This window comes from Acomys russatus, unplaced genomic scaffold, assembly GCF_903995435.1.
Source record: "Acomys russatus unplaced genomic scaffold, mAcoRus1.1, whole genome shotgun sequence".
In the NCBI taxonomy this organism is placed as follows: domain Eukaryota; kingdom Metazoa; phylum Chordata; class Mammalia; order Rodentia; family Muridae; genus Acomys; species Acomys russatus.
Window position 1 is genome coordinate 111,148 of NW_026131748.1, and position 26,083 is coordinate 137,230.

At 36.1% G+C, this 26,083-nt stretch overlaps 2 pseudogenes; both read right to left on the reverse strand.

The window, feature by feature from the left end:
• Window positions 1-25,202, reverse strand: part of LOC127186445 (vomeronasal type-2 receptor 116-like) — a 103,523-nt pseudogene extending 78,321 nt beyond the window's left edge.
• On the reverse strand, window positions 21,254-22,056 carry LOC127186446 (transcription factor BTF3-like; annotated as a pseudogene).
• Window positions 25,203-26,083: the final 881 nt, after the last annotated feature.

Here is a 26,083-nt window from a genome sequence, read left to right on the forward strand (position 1 = left end):
TATCCTACCTATAATCAGGCATCAACTATCCACTCTCAAACAGGGAAGGTCACTACAAACCACCCTCCAACACCAGAGTCACCAAAATGACAAGAGGACAGCAAAAGAACACTAACAAAAACCAAAACAGGTTGGCATCTACAGATCCCAGCAATCCCAAGGAAAACAACCTGGAAAACCCAACAACAATTGATATACAAGAAAATGACCTCAAATCTTTAGTAAGTAAGATGATAAGGGAAGAAACAAATAAAATCTGTAAACAAATGCAGGAGGAGGCAAACAAGAGGGCTGAGGATTTAAAAGAGTTATATAAAGAGGCATTTGAAGAATTTCAGAAAAATACAAATAACCAGATGAAGGAAATCATTAAAACAGTTCAAGACCTGAAGATAAGGATGGAAGCTATCATAAAGGAACACACAGAAGAAAAACGTGATTGGAAAGCATTAGAAAATAAAGCAAGCATCTCAGAGGTGGCCTTATCTAACAGATTGCAAGAAATGGAAGAACGAATATCGGGTCTTGAAGATACAATCGCAGAACTGGCAACACCCATCACAGGAAATTCTAAATCTGAAAAGTGACTGACACAGAGCATTCAAGAAATCAAGGACACCATGAAAAGACGAAACTTGAGAATAATAGGGGAAGGGGAAAGAGAAGGCAACCGACTCCACAGCCAAGAAAACATCTTTAATAGAATAATAGAAGAAAAGTTCCCCAATTTGAAGAAGGAGATGCATATGAGCATACAAGAGGCATACAGAACACCAAATAGAATAGATCTGAATAGAAAATCTCCCCACCACATAATAATAACAACACAAAATATACAGAACAAAGAAAAAATATTAGAAAATAATCTCTATGACAGATGAGTACGGAATAATTGTGGTCTCAATTCTCCAATAAAGAGACACAGACTAATGGGGTGGATGCATAAACATGACCCAACATTCTTCTGCATTCAAGAAACACATCTCAACCACAAGGACAGACATTGCCTCAGAGTAAAAGGTTGGGGAAAAATATTCCAAGCAAATGGTCACAAGAAGCAAGCTGGGGTAGCCATTCTAATATCTAATAAAATAGACTTTCAACCAAAATTAATCAAACGAGATGAGGATGGTCACTTTGTACTCGTCAAAGGTAAAGTCAACCAAGAAGACATCACAATTTTGAACATCTATGCTCCGAATACAACAGCTCCCATATTTGAAAAGAGTTATTAACAAAGCTTGCCCCACTCATTGATACCCACACATTAATAGTGGGAGACTTCAACACCCCTCTTTCACTCAAGGATAGGTCTTTGAATCAAAAAATAAGCCAGGAAATAACTTCATTAACCAATGTCATGAATCAAATGGATATAACAGATATCTACAGAACTTTCCATCCAAATGCAAAGGATTACACCTTTTTCTCAGCACCCCATGGAACATACTCTAAAATTGATCACATAGTTGGTCACGAAGCAAACTTCAACAGATACAAGAAGACTGAAATAATACCTCGTATCTTATCAGATCACCATGGTCTAAGGCTGGACTTCAACAACAATAGAAATAATAAAAAGCATACTAACACGTGGAACCTAAACAACTTTCTACTTAATGACACATGGGTCACAGAAGAAATAAGAGAAGAAATAAAAGACTTCCTGAAATTCAATGAAAATGATGGAACAACATACCCAAATTTGTGGGACACATTGAAAGCAGTGCTAAGAGGAAAATTCATAGCACTAAGCTCCTTCAAAAAGAAAAAGGAATCATCCCACATAAACAACCTAAGAACACATCTGGAAGCTCTAGAAAAAAAGAAGCAGAAACACCCAGGAGGAGTAGACACCTAGAATAATCAAACTCAGGGCTGAAATCAATAAATTAGAAACAAAGAGAACAATCCAAAGAATCAACAAAACCAAGAGCTGGCTCTTTGAGAAAATTAACAAGATAGACAAAGGGTTAGCCAATCTAACTAAAAGACAGAGAAACACTATCCAAATTAACATAATTAGAAATGAATAGGGAGACATAACAAAAGACACCGAAGAAATACAAAGAATTATAAGAACCTACTTTAAAGGCATTTATGTCACAAAATTCGAAAATTTAACAGAAATGGACAAATTTCTTGACCGATTCCATTTGCGGAAATTGAACCAAGTCCAGATAAACAAATTAAATAGCCCTATTTCACCTATAGAAATAGAAGCAACCATTGATAATTTCCCAACCAAAAAAAGCCCAGGGCCAGATGGTTTCAGTTCAGAATTCTACCAGACCTTCAAAGAGGAGCTAATACCGATACTATTCAAGCTATTCCAAAAGATGAAAATGGACGGAATATTACCAAATTCCTTTTATGAGGCCACAGTCACATTGATACCTAAACCTCACAAAGACCCAACAAAAAAAGAGAATTTCAGACCAATTTCTTCTATGAACATTGATGCAAAAATACTCAACAAAATTCTCGCAAAGCGAGTACAACAGCATATCAAAGACATCATTCACCATGAACAGGTAGGCTTCATTCCAGGCCTGCAGGGATGGTTGAACATACGGAAATCCATCAATGTAATCCACCATATAAAGAAACTAAAAGATCATCTCTTTAGATGCAGAAAAAGCATTTGACAAAATCCAACACCCATTTATGTTCAAAGTTCTGGAGAGATCGGGAATACAAGGCACTTATCTAAACATAATAAAGGCCATATACAGCAAACCAACAGCCAACATTAAATTAAATGGAGAGATACTCAAGGAAATTCCTCTAAAATCGGGAACCAGACAAGGCTGCCCCCTGTCCCATTATCTCTTCAACATAGTTCTCGAAGTTCTAGCCAGAGCAATAAGACAGCAAAAGGAGATCAAGGGGATCCAAATGGTAAAGGAAGAAGTCAAATTATCCTTATTTGCAGATGCTATGATAGTGTATATAAGTGACCCGCAAAATTTCACCAGAGAACTCCTACAGCTGATAAAAACCTTCAGCAAATTGGCAGAATACAAAATAAACTCAAAAAAGTCAGTAGCTTTCCTGTATAGAAATGACAAACAGGCAGAGGAAGAAATTAGGAAAACTACTCCCTTCACAATAGCCACAAACAATATAAAATATCTAGGAGTAACTCTAACCAAGCAAGTGAAGAACTTATTCGAAAAAAACTTCAAACCTCTGAAGAAAGAGATTGAAGATGACATGAGAAGATGAAGGGATTTACCTTGTTCGTGGATCGGGAGAATCAACATAGTAAAAATGGCCATCTTACCAAAAGCAATTTACAGATTCAACGCAATCCCTATCAAAATACCTACAAAATACTTTGAAGATATTGAAAGATCAATTCTCAAATTTATATGAAGAAATAAAAAACCCAGAATAACAAAAACAATCCAATACAACAAAAGATCCTCTGGAGGAATCTCCATATCTGATCTCAAGCTGTACTACAGAGCAACAGTAATTAAAACAGCATGGTACTGGCAAAGCAATAGACTGGTGGGTCAATGGAATCGAATTGAAGACCCAGAGATAAATCCACACACATTTGCTCACTTGATTTTTGACAAAGAAGCCAAATCTATTCAATGGAAAAAGGATAGCATCTTCAACAAATGGTGCTGGTCTAACTGGATGTCTACATGTAGAAAAATGCAATTAGACCTTTATTTGTCACCGTGCACAAAACTCAAGTCCAAGTGGATTAAAAACCTCAACTTAAAACCAGAGACATTAATTCAGTTAGAGGAAAAAGTGGGGAAGAGCCTGGGACACATAGGCACAGGAAACAACTTCCTGAACAGAACACCAACAACCCAGGCCTTAATGTCGACAATTAATAAATGGGACCTCATGAGGCTGAGAAGCTTCTGTAAGGCAAGAGAACAAAGCAACAGCCTACAGAATGGGAAAAGATCTTCACCAACCCTTCATCTGACAAAGGTTTAATATCCAAAATATATAAAGAACTCAAGAAATTAAACACCACAAAACCAAACAACCCAATTGTGAAATGGGGCTTGGAACTTAACAGAGAATTCTCAACAGAGGAATATCAAATGGCCGAGAAACACTTAAAGAAATGTTTGTCCTCGTTATTCATCAGAGAAATGCAAATCAAAACGACACTGAGATTCGATCTTACACCCATCAGAATGGCTAAGATCAAAAACTCAAATGACACCACATGTTGGTGAGGATGTGGAGAGAGAGGAACACTCCTTCATTGCTGGTGGGAATGCAAACTAGTACAACCACGTTGGAAAGCTATCTGGTGCTTTCTCAGAAAAATGGGAATAGGGCTTCCTCAAGACCCAGCCATCCCACTCCTTGGAATATACCCAGAAAATGCCCTACCACATAACTGGGACATATGTTCAACCATGTTCATAGCTGCTCTATACATAATAGCCAGAACATGGAAACAGCCTAAGTGTCCCTCAGTAGAAGAATGGACTAAGAAACTGTGGTATATTTACACGATGGAATACTACTCAGCTATTAAAAACGAGGAATTCCCGAAATTTGTGGACAAATGGATTGAACTAGAAATTATCATAATGAGTGAGTTCACCCAGAAGCAAAAAGAGACAAACGGTATATACTCACTTATATTAAAACACTAGTCCAAGGGATTCGTACCACGAAAATCTTTACTTACCAAGAAAGTGGGTCAGAGGAGAGGATATCTGATTGAGACTTTAGGCAAGAGTAGAATGGAAAAAAGAGGAAATGGTAGGACCCACAGGGTCCTGGAAACCTACAAGAAGAACTTTATGACAGGCAGATCTGGATCCTGGGGTCCTCCTCAAACTAAGGCACCAGCCAAGGAGAATATAGGCAGTAAGCTTCGAACCCCTACCAAGACCTAGCCGACTCTCCACCGTTGAGTGGAGAGTGAGATCTGACTCTCACATGAACTCTGCTGCCCCTTCTCTGACCATGTCCCCCGGATGGGAAGACCTGGTGGCACTCAGAGGAAGGATAGCTAGTTACCAAGAAGAGACTTGATATTCTGAGAGCATATATAGGGGGAGGAGGTCTCCCTCAGTCACAGACATAGGGGAGGGGAGAAGGGGAGAAATGGGAGGGAGGGAAGAATGTGAGGAAACAGGGGAAGGGCTAACAATCGAGATGTAATATGAATAAACTAATAAAAAATTAACAGTAAATTATACATAAAAAATAGTTTTTGATATTCAGAACAAGGCACTCCAAAGTATAATTATTCAACCATAGCAATAATTCTACAGAATTATTAAATGTTGATTGTTGAAAAAAGTAAAATTTCAAAAAGACCTTAAAAAGGAATTTTGAGTCAGTTGTGAATAAATCCTATTTTAACCCCTACCCAGATCTAGCCAACGGACAGGACATTCTCCACAGTTGAGTGGAGAGTGGGGTATGACTTTCACACATACTCTGGTGCCTCATATTTGACCACGTCCCCTGGATGGGGAGACCTGGTGGCACTCAGAGGAAGGATAGCAGGCTACCAGGAAGAGACTTGATACCCTATGAGCATATACAGGGGGGAGGAAGTCCCCCTCAGTCACAGTCATAAGGGAGGGGAGTAAGGGGAAAATGGGAGTGAGGGAGGAATGGGAGGATACAAGGGAGGGGATAACCATTGAGATATAATATGAATAAATTAATAAAATAAAATTAAAAGAAAATAATTGAAAACTGCAAAAATATTAAATAATTACTCAGTTGTATGCTTATCTGGCCTTAGGAACCAAGACTCCTGATACCTGTTAATGAGAAGCACCAGCAATAACACTGAAAGTAGAAAACTCTATACTCCCCAAGCACTCAAACCTTTCATCTTGATTTCATTTTGTTCGGAAGCACTCATCCCCTTCCTCCTCCCTTCTTTTAAACTCTATGGAACCCAGATTCTGTAAGTGTATGCAAGACAAAATACACATTGATAAACAACATGACCAAGATAACACAAGTATTCCAATACTTGTAACCAAGATTTTTTTTGTTACCCTATAGTACTTCATTTATAAGTTACAAGATCCCGAATGGCAACGATAATATATACGATTAAAATTTCACCCAATTATTGGACAATTGCAGAGAATAATGATGTGCTTCCATGTAGTTCATTAGTTTTATCTAGTGCAATGCATGTATAGATAGATGTAATTAGTTAATGTGTTTATACACCTTAGCTAGTTGGCTCTGCCGTAAAGAGAATATACTTATATTTCAGAAAACCTGCATTCAAATTCCAACACTTACATCAGGTGTTTCAAATCTTCATGTTACTTTGTCCATCTGTGTTTTTGTAACCTCTCACCTACATCTGTGTTTGTTACATGCATCCCCTCCCCCAAAACATAAACCTAATTAAATTCATAAATATAATTTTGTGTAACATTTGTATTATTCATTAATGTAAATAGCCTCTAGTATTACTCGTTTTTACATTTAAAACAATTTTACTACACATAGTTTATTTTAGAGAATATTGTGTGCTGAAATGCATGTATGTAAGAAGCCATGTTCTAGGACTTACTTACTCTCCCTACATGGATCCTAGGCATGAATTCAGTTTATCAGCATAGTGGCAAGATATTTAACTTCTGGGTCATTTAGATTGCCACTAGTTCCCTTTAAGAACTTTCATTTAGTTATATAAGATGACAGGCAATAGACATGAAAAATTATCCATTGTCTATTTGCATTTAGTCACCTCTACACAAATAATTATTAGACTAATACACTCTGTGTAGGTAGCAATAACATTTTAATATTTTGAACTTAATTCTGTATAAATCTATCTAACCTACCACATCATTACACTATTAATTGGATGCTGTATATAAATTATTGATTACAAGAATCCTCATATTTCCTACATCATATCTGAAGATTTTTCCCCACATGCTTTGATTTATATAACATCAGATACTTGAAAATGAGTATTTCAACATTACTCATTATTTTACATCTCATTCTTAGATTCTCATAATTGTAAGAGAAATATTTTCCCTCTATATTAATCTAACAGACAACTTACTTGTGTTTAGTACCCAACAGTGACATGGCAGGGTCCAGTCTGTCTGATGGCCTATTCTATTCTACATGAGATCCTGTATATATGTGGTGTGTGCAAATCATGTAGGGACACACACGCGTGCGCGCGCGCGCACACACACACACACACACACACACAAAGAGAATAAATAAATATTTTTAAAGATCTGTGACTGGATTCTAACCTACATAAAGCTTAAGAACAGATTTATCTCTAAGAAATCTATAAAATTCATTCAAACTAAAGTTTGATTATCAAAATTCTTTCTTTGAGAAAATGTGATCTTCCATCAATTGAAAATGGGTCACAGAGTTGATAAAAACATAAGGGTATATTGATTGCTGTTATTCAGAGAATTGTTAGTATTTGTATTTCTACAAAAACCCACTTAGGAAAGTTATCTGTATTATTTGGGCAGTTGGTTTTTCAACAAGTTAAGTATCTCAGAATGGGTAGGAGATGATGATAAACTGGAAGGTTTCTACATAACCCCAATACTCACTTGTCTAATTAGAAATTACGTTTTCTGGGCATGGACTGCATTCAAAACAGCAGGCAGCCATTCCCTTTTTCCAGAATTTTCTGAATCCAGGACCACAGTCAGCACTACACACACAGGGCAATATCTGAGGAAAATTAGACACATGTCATTGTCAGAGTTTTTACCTACTTCTTCCATATGTATTATATTAGCTTGTTGAGTTATGAATAAACTTATTCTATAAACAAATATGGAAAGAAATTGATGAAAAATGACATTGCTTCCAAACTTGAGAAATTATTTCCATCAGACTAGGCTGTATATCTGTGAGGCATTTAACTCAGTGGTAATTTATGCATAAGTGTCCATCCTACTGTGGGAAGTGCTCTTGCTAGGTAGAGTTCTATGAGAAATAAAGCAGAATATGCCAGTGTGCAGAGTTTTTTCAGGGTTTAGACTTAGTTTCAATCCACAGATTCCTGCCTTGTCTTCCCTTGACAGTAATTGCTGAGCCAAATCAACTGTTTTTTCTCACTTTGCTTAGGGTCAGTGTCTAATCGCACACCAGATTACCAGTATAAGACTAAGAGACTTATGCAACAAGGGAAATTTGTCCCAGAGTCTCAGATACCAAGCATGACCTCCAATAAATAAACAGTGTAAATTTGACAAGCTGAGTGTGAAAAAGAAAAATCTGAGTTCACAAATACTGATTTATTTGTGGTGAGGAAGTACTGAAATCTGTGTACTGAGCTGGAGGGGGGAGTGTTTCCTGAGGTGAACAGGCTCCACAGGGCCTGGAAAAACAGGGGTCACTTGAATCAACATTGCTTAATTTAAATCGAAGAAAATAAGTTAAAATATTGAACTTGAAGGTCCCTTGCATGACAATGAACATTGAAATTGGGGACTGCATTGGATAACTGATCCATTTCTGTCTTCTCACTTTGAATCTTTTGTTCTTTATTGTGGGAAAAATGTGATTCTATGATTGAGATGATTTATGTGATGGATTAACTTTAATTGATCTATATATGTTGAGCCATGCTTTCATTGCTGGAATGAATTCAAGTCCTCCTAAGTGAGCGATTTTTTTCTTTTGTTGCTGAGTTCATTGGTAGGTGTTTAGTCCACAATTATTCCGTACTCATCTGTCATAGAGATTATTTTCTAATATTTGTATTACACTTCATTACAATGCATTTCCACTATTCTTTAGAATGCGTCTCTTCATGTATGTGAATGAGTTTCTGACTTTGTCATGGAGGCAATAAACATGTCTTTGTCATAAGTCATTTTTTTTGTCTTCGTGTTTCAATTAGAGAATGTGATTACTACAATTCAGTTATTATTTACAATTATTTTAATCATTTCTATGTGTTGTTATCAGACTTTCAAGTCATTTCTAATAGCTGTTTTTCTTTCTGCTGTTCTAGTGTTTTATTTATGTATCTTTGGCAGCTTGTATCCATCTTACTTATAAGTATGAAGGAGTTATTAAAGTGTCATTTATTGTGCTGTTTCAGTGGACATGAATTTCTATAATTGTGTTCGTTATTGAACTTTGGCCTGTTTTCTTCTTTTATGAGATATCAATATACTGTTCATAGTAACTGGGCTTGACAGTTATGTCTCTAAATGTCTGTCATGTATTACTGTTACTCTCCTTCTTTAAGAGCCTCCATAGTGGAATCTGTAAATCTTCATATGGTCTCTTGTATAAATAGGGCTTCAATATAGAAGCATTCCATATCCTCTTGTTGGTACAAAACAAAGGGCTGGCTCTTCTTTGTGGTGGTATATGCATTTAATTCTTGAACTCAGGTAGGCAGAGGCAATGCAATTGCTGAGTCTGAGACCAGCATGCTCCACTAAATGAGACTTGGACTACCAAGGCTATGCAGAGAAACTCTTTCTAGAAAAACAAAACCAACCAAGAATCCAATCAATCAAAGAACAACAACAACAACAACAAAATGCTGGCTCTTTTCTGGTGTTAAAGGTTTAGTGTTAAAATAAGTGCTCTCTCTATATGGTCAGAGATCATGTTTTATTTAAGAAAGTTAAAGCTACATTTTACTGGGTATCATGCAGATGCCTTTAGTCTGTTTTGTTTCTTCTATTGTGCCCATGGTTTGTAAATTTGATATGTTCATCGTATGCCCTTCCTGTCTTCTATTTGATTCTTCTTTATTGTTTTATTTTCATCAGACTTTGAGTATTCTACTTCATATATCTTGTCTTGAAGCCTTTGCATCCAGTCTTCAACTTGAAATACTCCCTTGGTGAGAATACTGATGTTTTTATTTGATATATTTTGTTCCATTATGTATTGTAGTTTTTTAAAAACAATATGTTGTATCATCATTGCATTCGTCTTTCAACTATTCACTCAGTGTCTTCTTGTATCCTAGTATTCAAGATCTCATTTTATACTCACAGAGGTGATTTGTGTTCTTGGTTCTTTGGGAATTCATTTATAATTATTACTTTTGTATTACCTAGTTTAAATTTTATTTTATTGTTATATTAAAGAGATTCAACATAACATGTTATTTTGCCAAAAACAAAAACAAGTAAAACTAAACTGATGTCCAAAGAATTAATAATACAAAGAAATACATCTTGCCAGTAGTACATATGTAGTTAAAAATATATCTCAATGTAGGATGAAGCTCTGTGATGAGCATTCATGCAGGAGGTGTTGTCCTTAATGCCAAATTACAAAAAATTAAATTTTTCTTTTTTTTATTAATTTATTCTTGTTACATCTCAATGTTTATCCCATCCCTTGTATCCTCCCATTCCTCCCGCACCCCATTTTCCCATTATTCCCCTCCCCTATGACTGTTCCTGAGGGGGATTACCTCCCCCTATATATTCTCATAGGGTATCAAGTCTCTTCTTGGCTACCTGCTGTCCTTCCTCTGAGTGCCACCAGGTCTCCCTCTCCAGGGGACATGGTCAAATGTGAGGCACCATAGTACGTGAGAAAGTCATATCACACTCTCCACTCAACTGTGGAGAATATTCTGACCATTGGCTAGTTGATAACATTTATTTAGAATACATACTGAATATTTTTACATGAATTATACCTTTATTTTATTTAAAAAATTTTTTAAAAATTAATTATACTTGTTACATCTCAATGTTTATCGCATCCCTTGTATCCTCCCATTCTTCCCTCCCCCCATTTTCCCATTCTTCCCCTCGCCTATGACTGTCTGAATATTATCAATCACTTATTTCTTCATGTTCCCACACTCCCTCTTCCAATCTCCCTCTCCCCTAGACCTCTGACATAAAGGGACCGCCTCAATCACCATATAGGCACAACATATCAGATCTCATACAGACAACTTGCTGACCCTTTCTTTGTGTGCTGCAGGGCCTCTCCGCCAAAAGGAAGTGCTCAAATCCTGGCCACTAGAGTTCACGTCAGAGGCAGATGCTGATATACACATGACTGTGGACAATTTGCTGTCCATGGAATATATCTGAACAGTGGGGGGAATCTCGTCTAGGTTTACTCCATACATTTACTTGGTAGGTGCAACAGTTTGCACAGGCCCTCTTGGGTCCAAATCCCTGAACCTTGATGGTCTCCTTGTGGAGTTCCTGAACCCTGTAGGTTCTTCCATCTCCCTGTAATTACATACCACTTTCTGCACTCCACCAGGTGTTCAGCATCAGGTTCAACCATATGTGCTGATCCACTGCTGGGTGGAGTCCCTCAGAGGACATCAATGTTGAGCTGATATCTTCTTTTATACCATGGCTGTCTTTCTGGGTTTCAGTTATCTCACTTTGGATGATCATTTCCAATTCTATCTCTTTTTCCCAAAAATTTCAAAATTTCCTTGGTTTTAATAGCTGCTTAGTATTCCATTGTGTAAATGTACCCCAGTTTCTTTATACAATCTTTGGTTGAGGGGCGTATAGGTTGTTTCCAGACCCTAAAGCTATTATGAACATAGTTGAGCAAATGTCTTTGTTGTATGGACGATCGTCTTTTGCCTATATGCCCAGGAGTGGTATAGCAAGGCCTTTAAGTATAACTACTCCAAATTTTCTGAGAAAGGACCAGATTGATTTTCATGGTGGTTTGTCCATGTTTACACTTCCACCAGCAATGGAAGAGCATTTCCATTTCCTCACATCCTTGCCAGCATGTGCTGCCACTTCAGTTTTTTAATTTACCCATCATGATAATTGTAAGATGGAATGGCAGATGTGATTACATTTACCTCTTCCTGATTACTAAGAACATTGATTATTTATAGATGTTTCTCAGCCATTCAAATCTCATCGGCTGACAATTCTCTGTTTAACTGTGTAACACATTTATTAATTTGGTTATTTGGTTTGCTGGTGTTTAATTTTTTGAGTTCTTTAAATACTTCAGATAATATCCCTTGGTGAGATGTAGAGTTGGTAAAAATATCTTCCCAGATTATTGGATGTTGTTTTGTTCTGTTGACAATATCCTTTGACTTACATGAGGTTCCACTTATTAATTTTTGATATTAGAACCTATGCTCATGGTATTCTGTCCAGGAACTTGTCTCTTGTGCCAATGATTTCTAAGCTCTTCCCCATTTTTTTTTTAACAATTTAATGTTTCTGGTTTTATGTTGAGGTCTTGAATCCACTTGGACTTTGTTTTCATACTGGGTGATAAATAAGGACCTATTTACATTTCTCTACATCTAGACATTCAGTTAGACCTGGAAAATTTTTTGAAAATGCTATCATTTTTCTCCTATATTGTTTTGGCTTCTTTGTCTAAAACCATGTGTCCATAGTATATGCGTTTTTTTCCCCCTGTGTCTTCAATTCAAATCCTTGATCAACTATCTCACTTCTATGCCAGTTCCATGCCATTTTTATTATTGTTGCTCTGAAGTGCAGCTTTATATCACAGATGGAGTTTCCTCCTGAAGACATTTTATCGTACATTATTGTTTTAGCTTTCATGTCTTTTTGGTTTTGAACATGAAGTTGAGAATTGGTATTTCTATATCTGTAAAGAATTGTGTAGATATTTTTATAGGGGCTGTGTGGATCTGTATATTGCTATTTCTCATGTGACAATTTCTGCTTTGTTGATCCTCTTGATCCATGAGCTTAGGCGGTTTTACCATCTTCTGAGAACTTGTTTAATTTCTTTCTTAGAGACTTGAAGATTTTTTAACACAAGTTTCATTCAATTGCTTGGTTAGAATTCCACAAAGGTTCTTTACGTTCTTTGTCACTATTGTAAAGTACATCGTTTCCCCAGTTTCTCTCTCAGCCCTTTGCTATTTATATACAAAAGGGTTACAGATGTTTTTTAATAAACCTTGTATCTAATAATTTTTCTAAACCTTTTTATCAGCTATAGTAGTATTCTTCATGGATTTTTCTGGTCCATTATGTAAAGTATATTATTACTGTCAAATATTGATAACTTAACTTCTTTTTCAAAGTATATCTCCTTGCTCTCATTTTGTTTTATTTTTTCTCTACCTAGAACTTCAAGTACTATATTGACAAGATATGGAGAGAGTGGACAGCCTTGTCTAGTCCTTGATTTTAATAGAATTTCTTTGAGCTTATCACCATTAAGTTAAATGTTGGCCTTGTATTCATGATCTCTCTTTAATTTTAAACATGTGTGTATGCTGGATTTTGTCAAATGCTTTTTTGGTATCTGTGGAGCTGATCATGTGTTTTTTTCTTTCAGCTTGTTAATATAATGTATTGCATTGATCAATATCCATACCTCCATGCTTGGGATGAAGCCTATTTGTTCATGGAGAATGACATTTGGGTGTTGTTTTGGATTTGGTCTGAGAGTACTTTATTAAGTAGTTTTCAATGATGTTCATGAGAAAAATTGGTCTGAAATACTCTTTCTTTATTGGGTCTTTTTGAGCTTAGGTATCAAGGTGACTGTGACCTTATAGAATGAGTTTGATAATGTTCCTTTGATTTCTATTTACTGGAGTGTTTGAAGAGTACTGGTAATAGTTCTTTGAAATCGCATAGAATTCTTTGCTAAGACCATATGGCCCTGGTCTCTTTTGTTGTTGTTGGGAGATATATGGTACTTATTTATTTCTTCAGAAGAAATAGGATTATTTAGTTGGTTTACCTGATTTTGATTCAACATTGGCAATTGGAGTCTTTCAAGAAAAACATACATTTCATTCATATTTTATATTTCATGGCATATAGGCTTTTGAAGCAAGACCTAAGAATTCTTTTGATTTTTTTCCAGTGTCAATAGTTATGTCTCCCTTTTCATTTCTGATTTTGTTGATTTGAATAGCTCCTTTCTGCATTTTATTGACTTTGTCTGCCTTGCTGATTTTCTCAAGGAACAAATTCTTGTTTTGTTGATTCTGTAAATTGTTATCTTTGATGATAGTTTATTGATTTCAGTCACAAGTTTGATAGTTTCCAGCCATCTACTCATCTTGGGATTTTCTGATTCTATTTTTCTAGGATCTCCAGGTGTCTAATTATGTTGCCTGTATGATATGTTTCTAATCTCTTTATGAAGGTACTCAGTGCTATGAATTTTCTACTTAGCAATGCTTTCAATGTGTCCCATCAAATCGAGTAGGTTGTACTTTTATTTTCATTGAATTTTTAGAAGTTCATAATTTCTCTATTGCTTCCATGACCTACTTGTCATTAAGCAGAATGTCCTTCCGTTTCCATGTGTGTGTAGGCATTTTGATATCTCTGTTGTGGTACTGGTCCAGCTATAGTGCATGGCGTTCTGATAGTATTCCCTGTATTATTTCAATCTTCTTGTATTTGTTGAGGCTTGTTTGTGACCTATTGCATGGTCAGTTATGAAAAAGGTTCCATGAGGTCTTTAGAAAAGGTATAATCTTTTGTGTTTGGATGGACGTTCTATAGATATCTGTTAGGTGCATGTGATACATGACATCAGATAATGACATTATGTCTTGCTTTAGCTTCTGTTTCATTGACTTATCCTTTGGTTATAGCAGGGGTGTTGATGTTTCCCACTATTAGTGTGTGGTGATAGATGTGTGGTTTAAGCTTTATTATTTCTTTTTACAAATGTAGGTGCACTTGTGCTTAGGGCATAGATGTTCTGGATCCTGATTTCATCTTAGTTGAGTATTCCTTTGATGAGTATGAGATGTGCTTCTTCATCTCCTTTGATTAATTTTGGTTGAAAGTCTATTTTACTAGATATTTAGAATGGCTACTTCGGCGTTTTTCTTCTGTCTGTTCTCTTGGAAGAACTTTTTACAACCTTTACTGTGAGGTAATTCTATATTTTTGCCTGAGATAAGTTTCTTGAATGCAGGAGAATATTTGGTCTGGTTATATGCATCAATTCTATTAGTCTGTTACTTTTAGTGCAGAATTGAAACCATTGATGTTTAGAGATATTCATGACCAGTGAATTTTATGTCTTCTTATTTGATGTTGGTTGTGATAGTGTGTTTGTGTGGTTTCTGTTTTGCTAAAGTGAAGTTATCTATTGCCTATTTTTTCCTTGGTTTAGTTAGACTTTTTTACTTTGAGTTTTCCAACTATTGTCTTCTGGAGAACTGGATTTTTATATAGGCACAGTTTTTGTTTACTTTTGTCATGGAATATCTTATTTTCTTCATCTAAAGTTACTGAAAATTTTGTTGGGTATAGTAATCAGTACTGTCATCTGTAGATTTTTAGGGGTTGTAAGTTCTCTGCCTAGGCCCTTCTGGCTTTTATGAACTCTGATGAAAACAAAGATGTGATTCTGATAGGTTTGAAATTGTAGGTTATTTGGCCCTTTCCTCTTGGTGCTTTTCATATGTTTTTCTTTTTTCCATGCACTTTGTGTTATGTGGCAGGACTTTCTTTTAGAGTCTACTCTATTAGGTACAATGTAGCCTTCTTGTATATTTATATGCATCTCTACCTTTAAATTGTGGAAGTTTTCTTCTATTATTTTGTGAAAATGTTTTCCTGGCTTGGAGCCTGGCATCTTCTCTTTCCTCAATCCCTATTATCCTCAGCTTTCATCTTTTTATTGTGTCCATGATTACTTGGATGTCTTCTGTCAGGAATTTTAAAATATTTTCTTTGGTGGTTTCATCAGATTATTCCATTGTATTTTCTACACCTGAGATTCTTACCTCCCTCTCTTGTATTGTGTTGGGGCTGCTTATCTCTGCAGGTTCTCTTTTCCTCTCTAAATTCTCTTTCCGGGCTTTCCTCAATTAGTGCTTTTTATTATTGTTTCCATTTTCATCTTCACGTTCTGGACTGTTTTATTAATTTCCTTCACCTGATTGTTTGTATTTTCCTGAATTTCTTTCAGTTATGTCTTAATTTCCTCTCAATAGGCCTCAGGATCAGAAGTCATTTTTTTTTCAGTGAATTTAGGGTTTCCAGGGCTGATTGTTTTGGGATAACTGGGTTTTGAAATGCTATGTTATTTTGGCTTTTATAATTTTTGATGTCATGCTGGCTAAAGAGTCATCTTGCTTTGTGTGGTGTATGACTGTGGTTTCTGTTTTCCTTCACTAGCCCTTAAGAGCAACTCATATGTGAGTGACTATATTTGGAGACTCCTCACCAACATGTATCAGGGATACTTTTTCTGACCTAGGTCAGATCCAGGAATTCTCTATGGATTGGACTGAGAGTCTGAGGACAGTTTCACTGATGTTCCACATTGTTGACAGTCCTTTGGGCAAGAAGGCCCAAACACTGATGCCTTGCAGACCACTGCTTGGTCAAAGACAAAAAGCTAGATTTTGGCTAAAGTTTAGGAACCTTTCATTTGCCTGTGTCTGCTTAAACCTGGGAACTCCTTGGATTAGCCTGTTGACCTGAGGACAAATTAATCAATGGTGTACACCTTGAGGTCTCTCATGGGAGAGCAGACATAGACCACTAGTGTTTTACAGCCCACAGTTCAGTTGGAGACTGTGTGGCAATACAGAGTGCAGGGCTGAGTGTTTCTGGCTTTGGAGAAAATGCCAGTGTACACCTGTGCCTGGGATATTTATTCTTTTACCTTAGATAGAATTTTCTCATCACACTGAGGAGAATAATTTACTGTAAGTTTTACATTTTCTGATAAATATTACATATCACTTGATGTCAAAATTGAAGATATTCCTGAAGTAAACTCTTTTAAATTTCAATGAACTTTGAAACAGGGTAATTTGAAATAAATACCACAACACCCCCATATCAAAAATTAATAATTGTAATATACAGAGCACACATCATGTGAAGTTTCTTTTCTTAAAGCTACATTTATATTACTATCAACCCACCCCATATTGAGAATTAAACTAGATAGCCCACTATTGGTAGAATGAACTATGCTACAATTAAAAGTGTTAAACAACCCTCTTCAGGTGAGAAATTTCTTCAGTGTTATTACTTAGGGTTGGAGAGATAGCTCATTTTCAGTAATAATTATTACTCATGAAGAGGACTCAAGTTTGACTTTGAAAACCCATTGTCTGGCAAAAATCTGCTTGAGTTCCCAGGAATCTGAATCACTTATTGGAATCCATATGCATTACATGTGCCAGTATTGCATAGACATGTATACAGACAAACCATTCATAAATGCATTAAATAAAAAATTAATTGAGTAAAGTTATGAATGTTAAAAAGTTAGCATGGGTCATGAAAATTTAATTCATATATAGAAACATTTAGTGTCTAGAAGCTCATTGTAAAAATAGTTAAACAGTATTGCATATTAAATGGATGATTTATATATTCCTCTTACTCCATTCTTAAGAAAACCTCAATATCTTTTACACCTGTGCCAGAGATCCAACATAAGTAGAGAAATCATGATATAGTGATAAGACTGATACAAACAAACTATTGCTCACTTTAGAACAAGTAATATAAAATGGTGATAAAATAGAGTGTTCCAGTTATATTTAAAAATAGAAACAGCTCTGGTATGATACAAGTAACTGTATGGAATTATAGAATGTTCAAAGAACTAATAAATATATCACATCAACAAAGCAAAAATTAGAAGCATAGTATAAGGTGACATCTTTTGATTCTTTATCTGACACTCTATTTCACTAATTTAGAAGGTACATACTCGACAGTGTTTACTGCTGTGTAGAGTAAATCAGCACACTATCTTCAAACCTACCTTTGTACTTCCTGTTTCCCACTTCATCATCTCTGCAGATAAGTGGAACTGTTGACCATGTGAAAAATATGGGCTGAAACTTCCAATCATCACCTTAATTCCAAGACCTTGTTGCAAATTGGAAATATAGAAAATGTCACATTCCTTCTGCAGTTTTCTCTTTGGTTCATATTTACTCTGTCCCCAACTGGATTGGTGAAGTGGATAGTCTTCAGAATGTCATAAAACTGAAATTTAAATTGAATACTGTAGTGCATATTCCCTTCTTGAAGTCAGACAGTATAATATGACTTTATCTTAAATGCAAATGCAAAAAAAGTATCCAGGAGCAAAAAACAAATGAAAGGAACTGGATAAATAAAATTAAAATCTCTGTGACAAAATGGAGACCTAAGACATACTGTGTTTCTGGTAGGATATGGGAGTGAGTCTAGGTCAGAATACTGGTAGGAAAGGTCATGGAGACTAGATAGGACTGTTTTTGGAGGGAACGGAACACCAGTCAATCCAACAAAACTTCAGCCCCAAATTTAACCTGCCTATAACATGCAAGGATAAGATAATGGTTGGACTGAGGGGATTTCCAAACAATACCTGGACACATGGATGACCCATCCCTTAAGAGAAAGCCAAACCCTGGAACTATTAATGATTCTCTGCTATGCTTGCATAGGGGAGCCTAGAAAAGCTCTCCTCTGAGAACCTACACCCAGAATTGGATGGAAACAGATGCTGAGATTCACAGGCAAACACAGATTAAAGTGCATGGAGTCTTATGGAAAAGTTGGTGTAAAGATAGATATAGAAGTAACAGAGATCCACAAGTAGGCCAAAATAGTTACTAGCCAGGGCCTTGAGCGGCTTGTGGAGATTAAAACACCTGCTAAGGACCATACATAGACAGGGCCTAGGACCACTACCCAGATAAAGCAAACGGGAAGCTCAGGCTTCATGTGTGTGCCATAATAAGGAGAGTGAGGGATGTCTCAGATTAGGAATCAGTTGACATCTCTTTTTTCACGACACTCTGTTGGGGATGCCTAACCAGGCCACAGGGAAGAGAAAATGAAGTCCTGATGCAACTTGATGAGCTTGGGTGAGTGGCTAAGAGGGATCCTCTTTTATGATGAGTAGTGAGGTGGTGTGGATGGAGAGTATGACTCAGAAGATCCGATGGAAGAGGCTACCCTCAGGGTGTAAAGAGAATAAATAAGTTTATTGAATTTAAAAATTACCATAATGTTCCTAGAATTTTATAGCTCTCAAGAGTATACTACCAAACACAGAGACATACTTGAAGAACACACACACACACACACACACACACACACACACACACACACACGCACATTTGTACCTGTAGAGAGGTTCATAATCACACAAATTATACACACAATACAGGAACACAATTATGTATAAATAAATAAACATAAATGCCCCCAAACTTATAAACATACAAGTACACACAAGTAGAAAGATCTATAGACATAGAAGAATACAAAACATATTCATATGCATTTAAACATATGCCCTGACAAGTACTCAGAGAAGAAAAACAGATTAAGAAAACTACTACATGGAGTAACATTGACACACAGATAAATTTTGGTCACATCTAACATACACAGAGGGGCAGGTATAAAGCCAGACACATCAGTTGACACAGGCACATACAAAACAACACAGATATACTTAGATGCAAGCACATTGACAAAAACACAAAAATACACACTTAGTCACGTCACAACACATTCATTGACAAATATATACAGAAAGATAAAGACAGACACAAACACACATACAGTAAGACATTGCTACCTACAAACTTTTATGTTCACTTCCACAGATAATTGGAAAGATAAGCAGATGGAATAGAAACATCTGTTCACAGCAACAGCAACACAAATATACAAGAAGATCTACAGCAACAGGAAACACATACATATATAAAATAATAAGTATAATATACCACATATGAAAAACCATGTATGTATTGAATTGAATACCAGTACTATTGCCTGCATAATAATTCTCACATATCTAAGTAAGGATCCTAGTACCTATGGGGGTTGGTGGTGAATCATTTCTAAAAACTTTGGGAAATCATCCCGTATAATAATTACAACATATTTGACAGTCAATGAAGAAGGGTTTATCTTCTCATCATGAAGAGGATTAATTAGCACACACTGATTATATTCCTAGTTTTTGGACCAGTGTGATGATATTAAGGTTCTTTGTACCAAAGTCAATAGGCATTATAAGCAAAGTGCCTTTACAGTTTGCATTTTTTATTTGTATTTTCTTTAAATAATTTATTCAGATTATCTCCAATTTTTATCCCCTCACTTATATCTTCCACTTAGCCTGTCTCTTCCTCTTCCATCCTATCATGCTTTACATATCAGGTCTACTCGACTCAGATTGTGCATGTGAGAGACTTATAAAAGTGTGTCTATGATTGAACCAAATATTATGCAATAGAAGAAACAGTACCTTAAAGCACAGATGCTTGGAGTCACCCAATGGGCCTATTTGCTGATGATATACATATTGAAATAAAAATTCATGAGTAGCATGGGCCACGACATACACAGCATTGTATATGTCATAACTGCTATCACTAAAGGCCATGTCAATAGTCTGTTCCATTAGCCATTCCAATGTGGCATTGGACAAGCAGTTCTTCATTGTGTTACAGTTAGATGCCAATACTTCACAGTTAAAGTTCATCCACTCCAGGCTTGCCAGATATTTGTCAGAATATTTTACAGGGTTCAATGTCTGGACAAAATTTTTGAAAATTCAAATATCTGGACAATGGTGTGCAAAAGTAAGAGTCCCATGAAATGAGTTAAGTGTGTAGTCACTCTTACTTATAGTGGCATCCCACTGTGAGGTGGTCATCATATTCTCTTTATTCCTAGAGATCCCCACAATCTTAAACTCAAAGCTGTTGTATTGTCACTATCACCATAAATGATGACAGCATTTGTTGTAGATGTCATGATTTGGTTGTAATACATTTCTGCTCTTGACATATATAACTCCATGTTGATAGGGATCATGTTTACAAAGGCAAAGCAGAGTGTGTTTTTTCCATCTCTCTTCTCAAATATGAAAGAAATTACATACCCTGATCATTGTCTGAGATGACTAGTCCAACCCAGTTCCATCTGAAGTAAAGTATGAAGGAGACCATGGCCAGGGATAAAGATATGTCCTTAGGGGCCATCTGATATAGATGGGGAAATTGTTCATGATCACTCAGGACAGGATGGAAAGGTCCAAATGTAAGCCGAAGGACCTAGGACACAGGTAGCAGCATGAGGCAGCATGCATACCTAAGAACTTATAAACACATTTTTCTTTAAAGATTTCTATAGAAGCCCATTAGTTATTGTTTTCTATAATCTCAATTTAAACAAGGACATGTGGAAGACCTAGGATGTCTCTAATATTAAGGCCCTTGAACAAATAGATTGATAAAATCATGAAGCCATTGTCCTTTTTATTTTTTTTATTTTTTTTTTTTTTTTTTTTATTAACCTTTTCCAAACTTTATTCCCAGGCTTCTTCAGCTTAGTTTGCCGCAAAGAATGAATTGTGTATAAGCAAAAACTGAAAAGAGCTGCAGTGTCCAGGGGGCTTGGGCTTAAAAATATTAGAGATCTAGATTTTATCAGATCCATAAACAAAAGAATTTTAAAAAGCAGTCATGATATAAAATAGCAGCTCCTATAACTTCTGCAAGTGTCACCTTCTTCAGAAGCTGCCTCAATTCAGTTTGCCTCGTTCTTAGAAGCCTCATCAAAATTCTCCACCAGATCTGGAACCTCATCATCCATCCTCTCCAGTAGCAAGTGGTGCTTTTCCATCCACAGATTGTTTGGGCAGAGCTTCAGCCAGTCTCCTTAAACTAGTCAGACTGTCTGCACCAAGCTGGTTGAGGATGCTGGGGAGCATTTCTGTCAGCTGCTTTGTCTCAGCGTGGCCCGTAATAGTGAAGGTGTTTGCTGCCAGAGATGCCTGAACTTTAGGGTTGTTAAAATGGATCACTGTCCCTTGGTTTGTAAACATGTTCACCTCTTCAATACCAGAGATATTGTTTACCCCCAACTTCTTTAAGGAGAACTGCAGTTTTTTATCATCTGCTGTGGCTGTTCTGTGAACCACCTTCTTCTTTCTGCGAGCAGTTCCTTTCCCACCAATGCGCACTTGTGCCTGCAGCTTGGCGAGTTTTTCCTGGTTCATGATCGTTTCTTTCATCTTGTCGGAGTGGAAATGGGGCCGCGCGGGGGACTAGGGTTCGCGCTCAGGGGGTCTCGGGCAGACCAGCTGAGATAAGGCCCATTGTCCTTTTTAAACTCTTCCTAGAATCTCTGAGTGGTACCAAAAGAGTTTGTTTGTTTGTTTTTTTTTTTTCTGAAATTTCTACTTCAAAAACTCTCACCTAATAACTTACATAGAGGTCCATGTATATCTGCAATATTGCAGTTGTTTCCCAGCTTGGTCCTGTAAGTACTACTGTACACACTGACTGTCTTTTACAGTCATATTATGGTAAAACCTATCATTGTTTATGTTCATACGAATGTGACTGTTTAATTGTGACAGTGTCATACAACCGAATAACTGTCATCAAACAGAGAGATATTTGGTAAAAGACCAGGGTTCCTGTTGACTTCATCCATGGAAAAAACCATTGCAAAAGCAAATCGCTGGATTCTTGTTGTTGTGCTGTAAAAGGATACAATGCTTATTATGTATACGGATATACAACTATCCATTTGTAATGAATACAAAAATATCCTTTATTGCACAGTATTGCTTGCCACCTCCAAAGATTGAAACAGATGCCCCGTGTTGTGAGATTGCAGTGATATAAGAAATTGAGAATTAGAAAAGATTTAAACACTCCTGAGAGTGTGTCTCTCATATATAATATGTGAAATTGACATCTTCCACAGATACTGGTTCCATCTCTTGTTTTTGTTTGCTGTCTCACAAGGTAAGGACATGAGCATCGGCTTTGACCAAAGAGAAATTCTGAAGAAATCTTTAATTTGAAATTATTGAGAAATATAAAAATATATGTGATTGTGAGGTGTTTGAGTTTTATCATGAAAATTAATAGAATTAGCCAAGGCATTGAAAGGAGGAATTATGAGTGCACAGTAGCCCTTCTCAGAGGCTACATTGGGTTCCTGTACTCAAATTTATTTTTAATTGGTGCCAATATATTTAACAAATAACCTCAACTCCATCACCATCTCCTGTGGTTTTTTTTCCAGTTTGACTACTGGAGAAATAAAATCATTTTGTAAATTTTATTGTTATATTAATCCATATAACTAAATAATAATTGATAAAATAAGTATGTATACACATGTTTGTGTGGACAGGAGCAATGAAATTTTTAGGCCATAATAGGATAATTCAATCCACAGTTTTTAAAAATTATACTTTGCTCTTGACTATTCTGATCAAATGCACATGCATACACTTGCTTCAGGTACTGAGGTCAGAGATTAAGAGCACAAACCACTACTCCATTGTCATTCAACTATTTTTTGGTTACACACATATGTGATTTACTCACACTGAGTATATCTTGGTTACATAATTTTTTCCAAGAAAACATCTTTAGCTAGGTGTGATATAGTACAGGCCTTGTAAAGCCAGCATTCAGGGAGGCAGATGCAGTCACATTGTTGTTAGTTTGAAAACAGCATTTTCTATTAAATGCATCCAGAACAGCCAAGACATCACTGAAAAACTGTCTCAAAAAACTTTTTAACCACCATTCTGGTAACACTAACTTAACTCTACCTCCCTCCTGAGAGCAAGGAACATTGAGAAATTGCAGTGAGCTTTGTAAATGCCAATAATTGATGTTTATAAAGTACAATATAAAAAAGTGTGAAATTTTTATTTTTTTAATAAAAACAGGCAACACTTCAGTTGGCAAAATAATAGCATATCTTGTCTATGTCTAGTGGAAAAAATAACTCCTTTCTCTTCATTGTCAAGTCCTATCTGACCAATATACATCAAACATAATATATCCTTTTGAATGATTCACTCAGAGTTAAATACAATCAGGTTCCACTTAGAAATTCCACCTCTGTGGTGTTTTTATCTATAAAGAGGCTCTTAGAATATTCTTTACCTCTACACAGAATATTTATCATTGAGAATTTCAGTAACAGCAAAAGGAATGTAGATTCAGAGCTTGTGCTTTCAATCACTATATCCTACAAAAAAGTTGGGAAACATCAATTACTGATGTTCTATTAATTGCCTAGTTGTCCAATGTTCTGTGTTTCAAAACAACTCTGGGAAATCCAATAACTTTGTATGAATCCCATATCTCTAAAACATTCAGCTATGCATAGTAAAATTACTGCAAGAGAAATGAAAGAGATAAACATGATGTAAGTCTCAGAAAATAAACAATTCAGACATAAAAGGGAAGATGCATGGCTATTACATAATGGCAAAATTGAACCTGTAGGTAATTTCTCTGTCTGTTCTCAAATGTTGTGAACTATCATATGACACAACTGTCACTCAGGCAAGCAAAAAGGGATATACACAGTCACCACGAGTGATAGCCACACTTTTCAAAGAATCCAAATATATGTTTTTACAGTCCAAGTATAATTTCTTTACTCTATGTAAAGTGTATGGAACTAGCCTTGGTTATATATAAAAGCTAGTGTTTGTACAACTATACAAGTTAAATATGGGAGCAACAGGAACACAGTTCACTGTTACCTGACCTCTTACTTCCATTCTCAATACATCTTCAGTAACCATAGTGTAACCACATGTATCTATGTGGAAGCTCTCAAGATCTATGTGTACCATAAACACTACTAACAGAAACACTTCAATCAGTACATGCACTAGAGATACAGCAGACTGTATAGCCATTTACTGTAGGTTACTTAGGAAAAACTTGTTGAAATATATGGAATTGATTTCAGTCATACATCACTGGTAATGGTACAATGGAAACTATGATTAGGAGGATTGTCTTTTATGGGTTATTGTGAGAGTTGTTTTTTCAATCAGAGTACTGCTTTAAAGGACGTGCCTAACAGAAATAAAATCAGAACACTCATGAAAAGTAGAAAAAAAGCAATATGTCTGTAAAGAAGTGAGAGTTCTCCCTTGGTATGAAGGCTGTGAATACAGGACAGAAGACTCAAAGTATTGCTATAATCCTTATCAGATACCTCATGAAGTATGTCTCAGATTATTTACATGAAAAATTTAAAAAGCACTTACAATATATTCAGATACTTGTTCCAATGCTCTTTGTCTATTGGAACACCACTTAGTTGAAAAATGTAGATACAATTCTTCACCGAGTCTCTTTCTGTATCTTCATTTAACTCCATCCTCCAATAGCACCTAGGATGAATAAAAGTGGCCAGGAGAAGGGGGACGTTCAGTAACATAAAAAGAAAAATCAAAGCACACATATTTGTCCTGCCTTAAAGCTGGGCAATGTGGAATCTGAACTGCCATCTGCACATCAAATGAGCACCTATGTTTTTGACCTGCTTTTATTACTATGGACAAAGGGACTCTATCTGCATGGTCTTTTTTCCTTGTTTTTCACATTGATCCTGATTCCTGGAGGAATTTTCAAGACCCTCTTCCCTGGGGTTATGTATCTGATGTCCACAGTTCGTAGGAAAAGCATGGGTAGGTAAATAGACATGTGAACCGTTCAGTCTCAGCTCCCATGAAATCAGTCATATTTTAGAATTTAAAGCCCCTGGGAGAAAAGTCTTTTGTTAAAATTTGTTCCTTGGAATGTCCTAACAAAATGATTATGTGAATACTATAAATGATCTCAGTGTATTGCATCAGATGATCAACAGAAATGCAGAAATGGTTATGGAAGGATTCACAACACTCTGATCTTTGGGGACTCATTGGTAATTGTATTGTAAAGTGAAAATCAAAGAGAGGGTGTACCAATTTACAGCAATTGAGACTCAAAATGCAAGCATATTGGGGACTCTGTTGCCCTTTGCACTGATACAGATTATCCATACAAAGCCTTTGCTTCCATTGTATTGAACATCAATAAATTGGTCAAATACAGAAATCTACTCATATTTCTACAACCAAAATTATCTAGTTCATCACCAGAGTTTGTTTACAAATTAAGGGATGATATATAAGGTCCAGCAAGATCTAGAGAAACATCAGATCTGTGTACCTTCTGTCAAATACTGTAAATACTATTCACTCCTCCCAACCAATTATTGTTCATGAGAATGTAAGCTGAATAACTGAATTCAGAATTGCTATGTCCCTCCCACATCTTCCCTTTTCACATCTAATACCATGT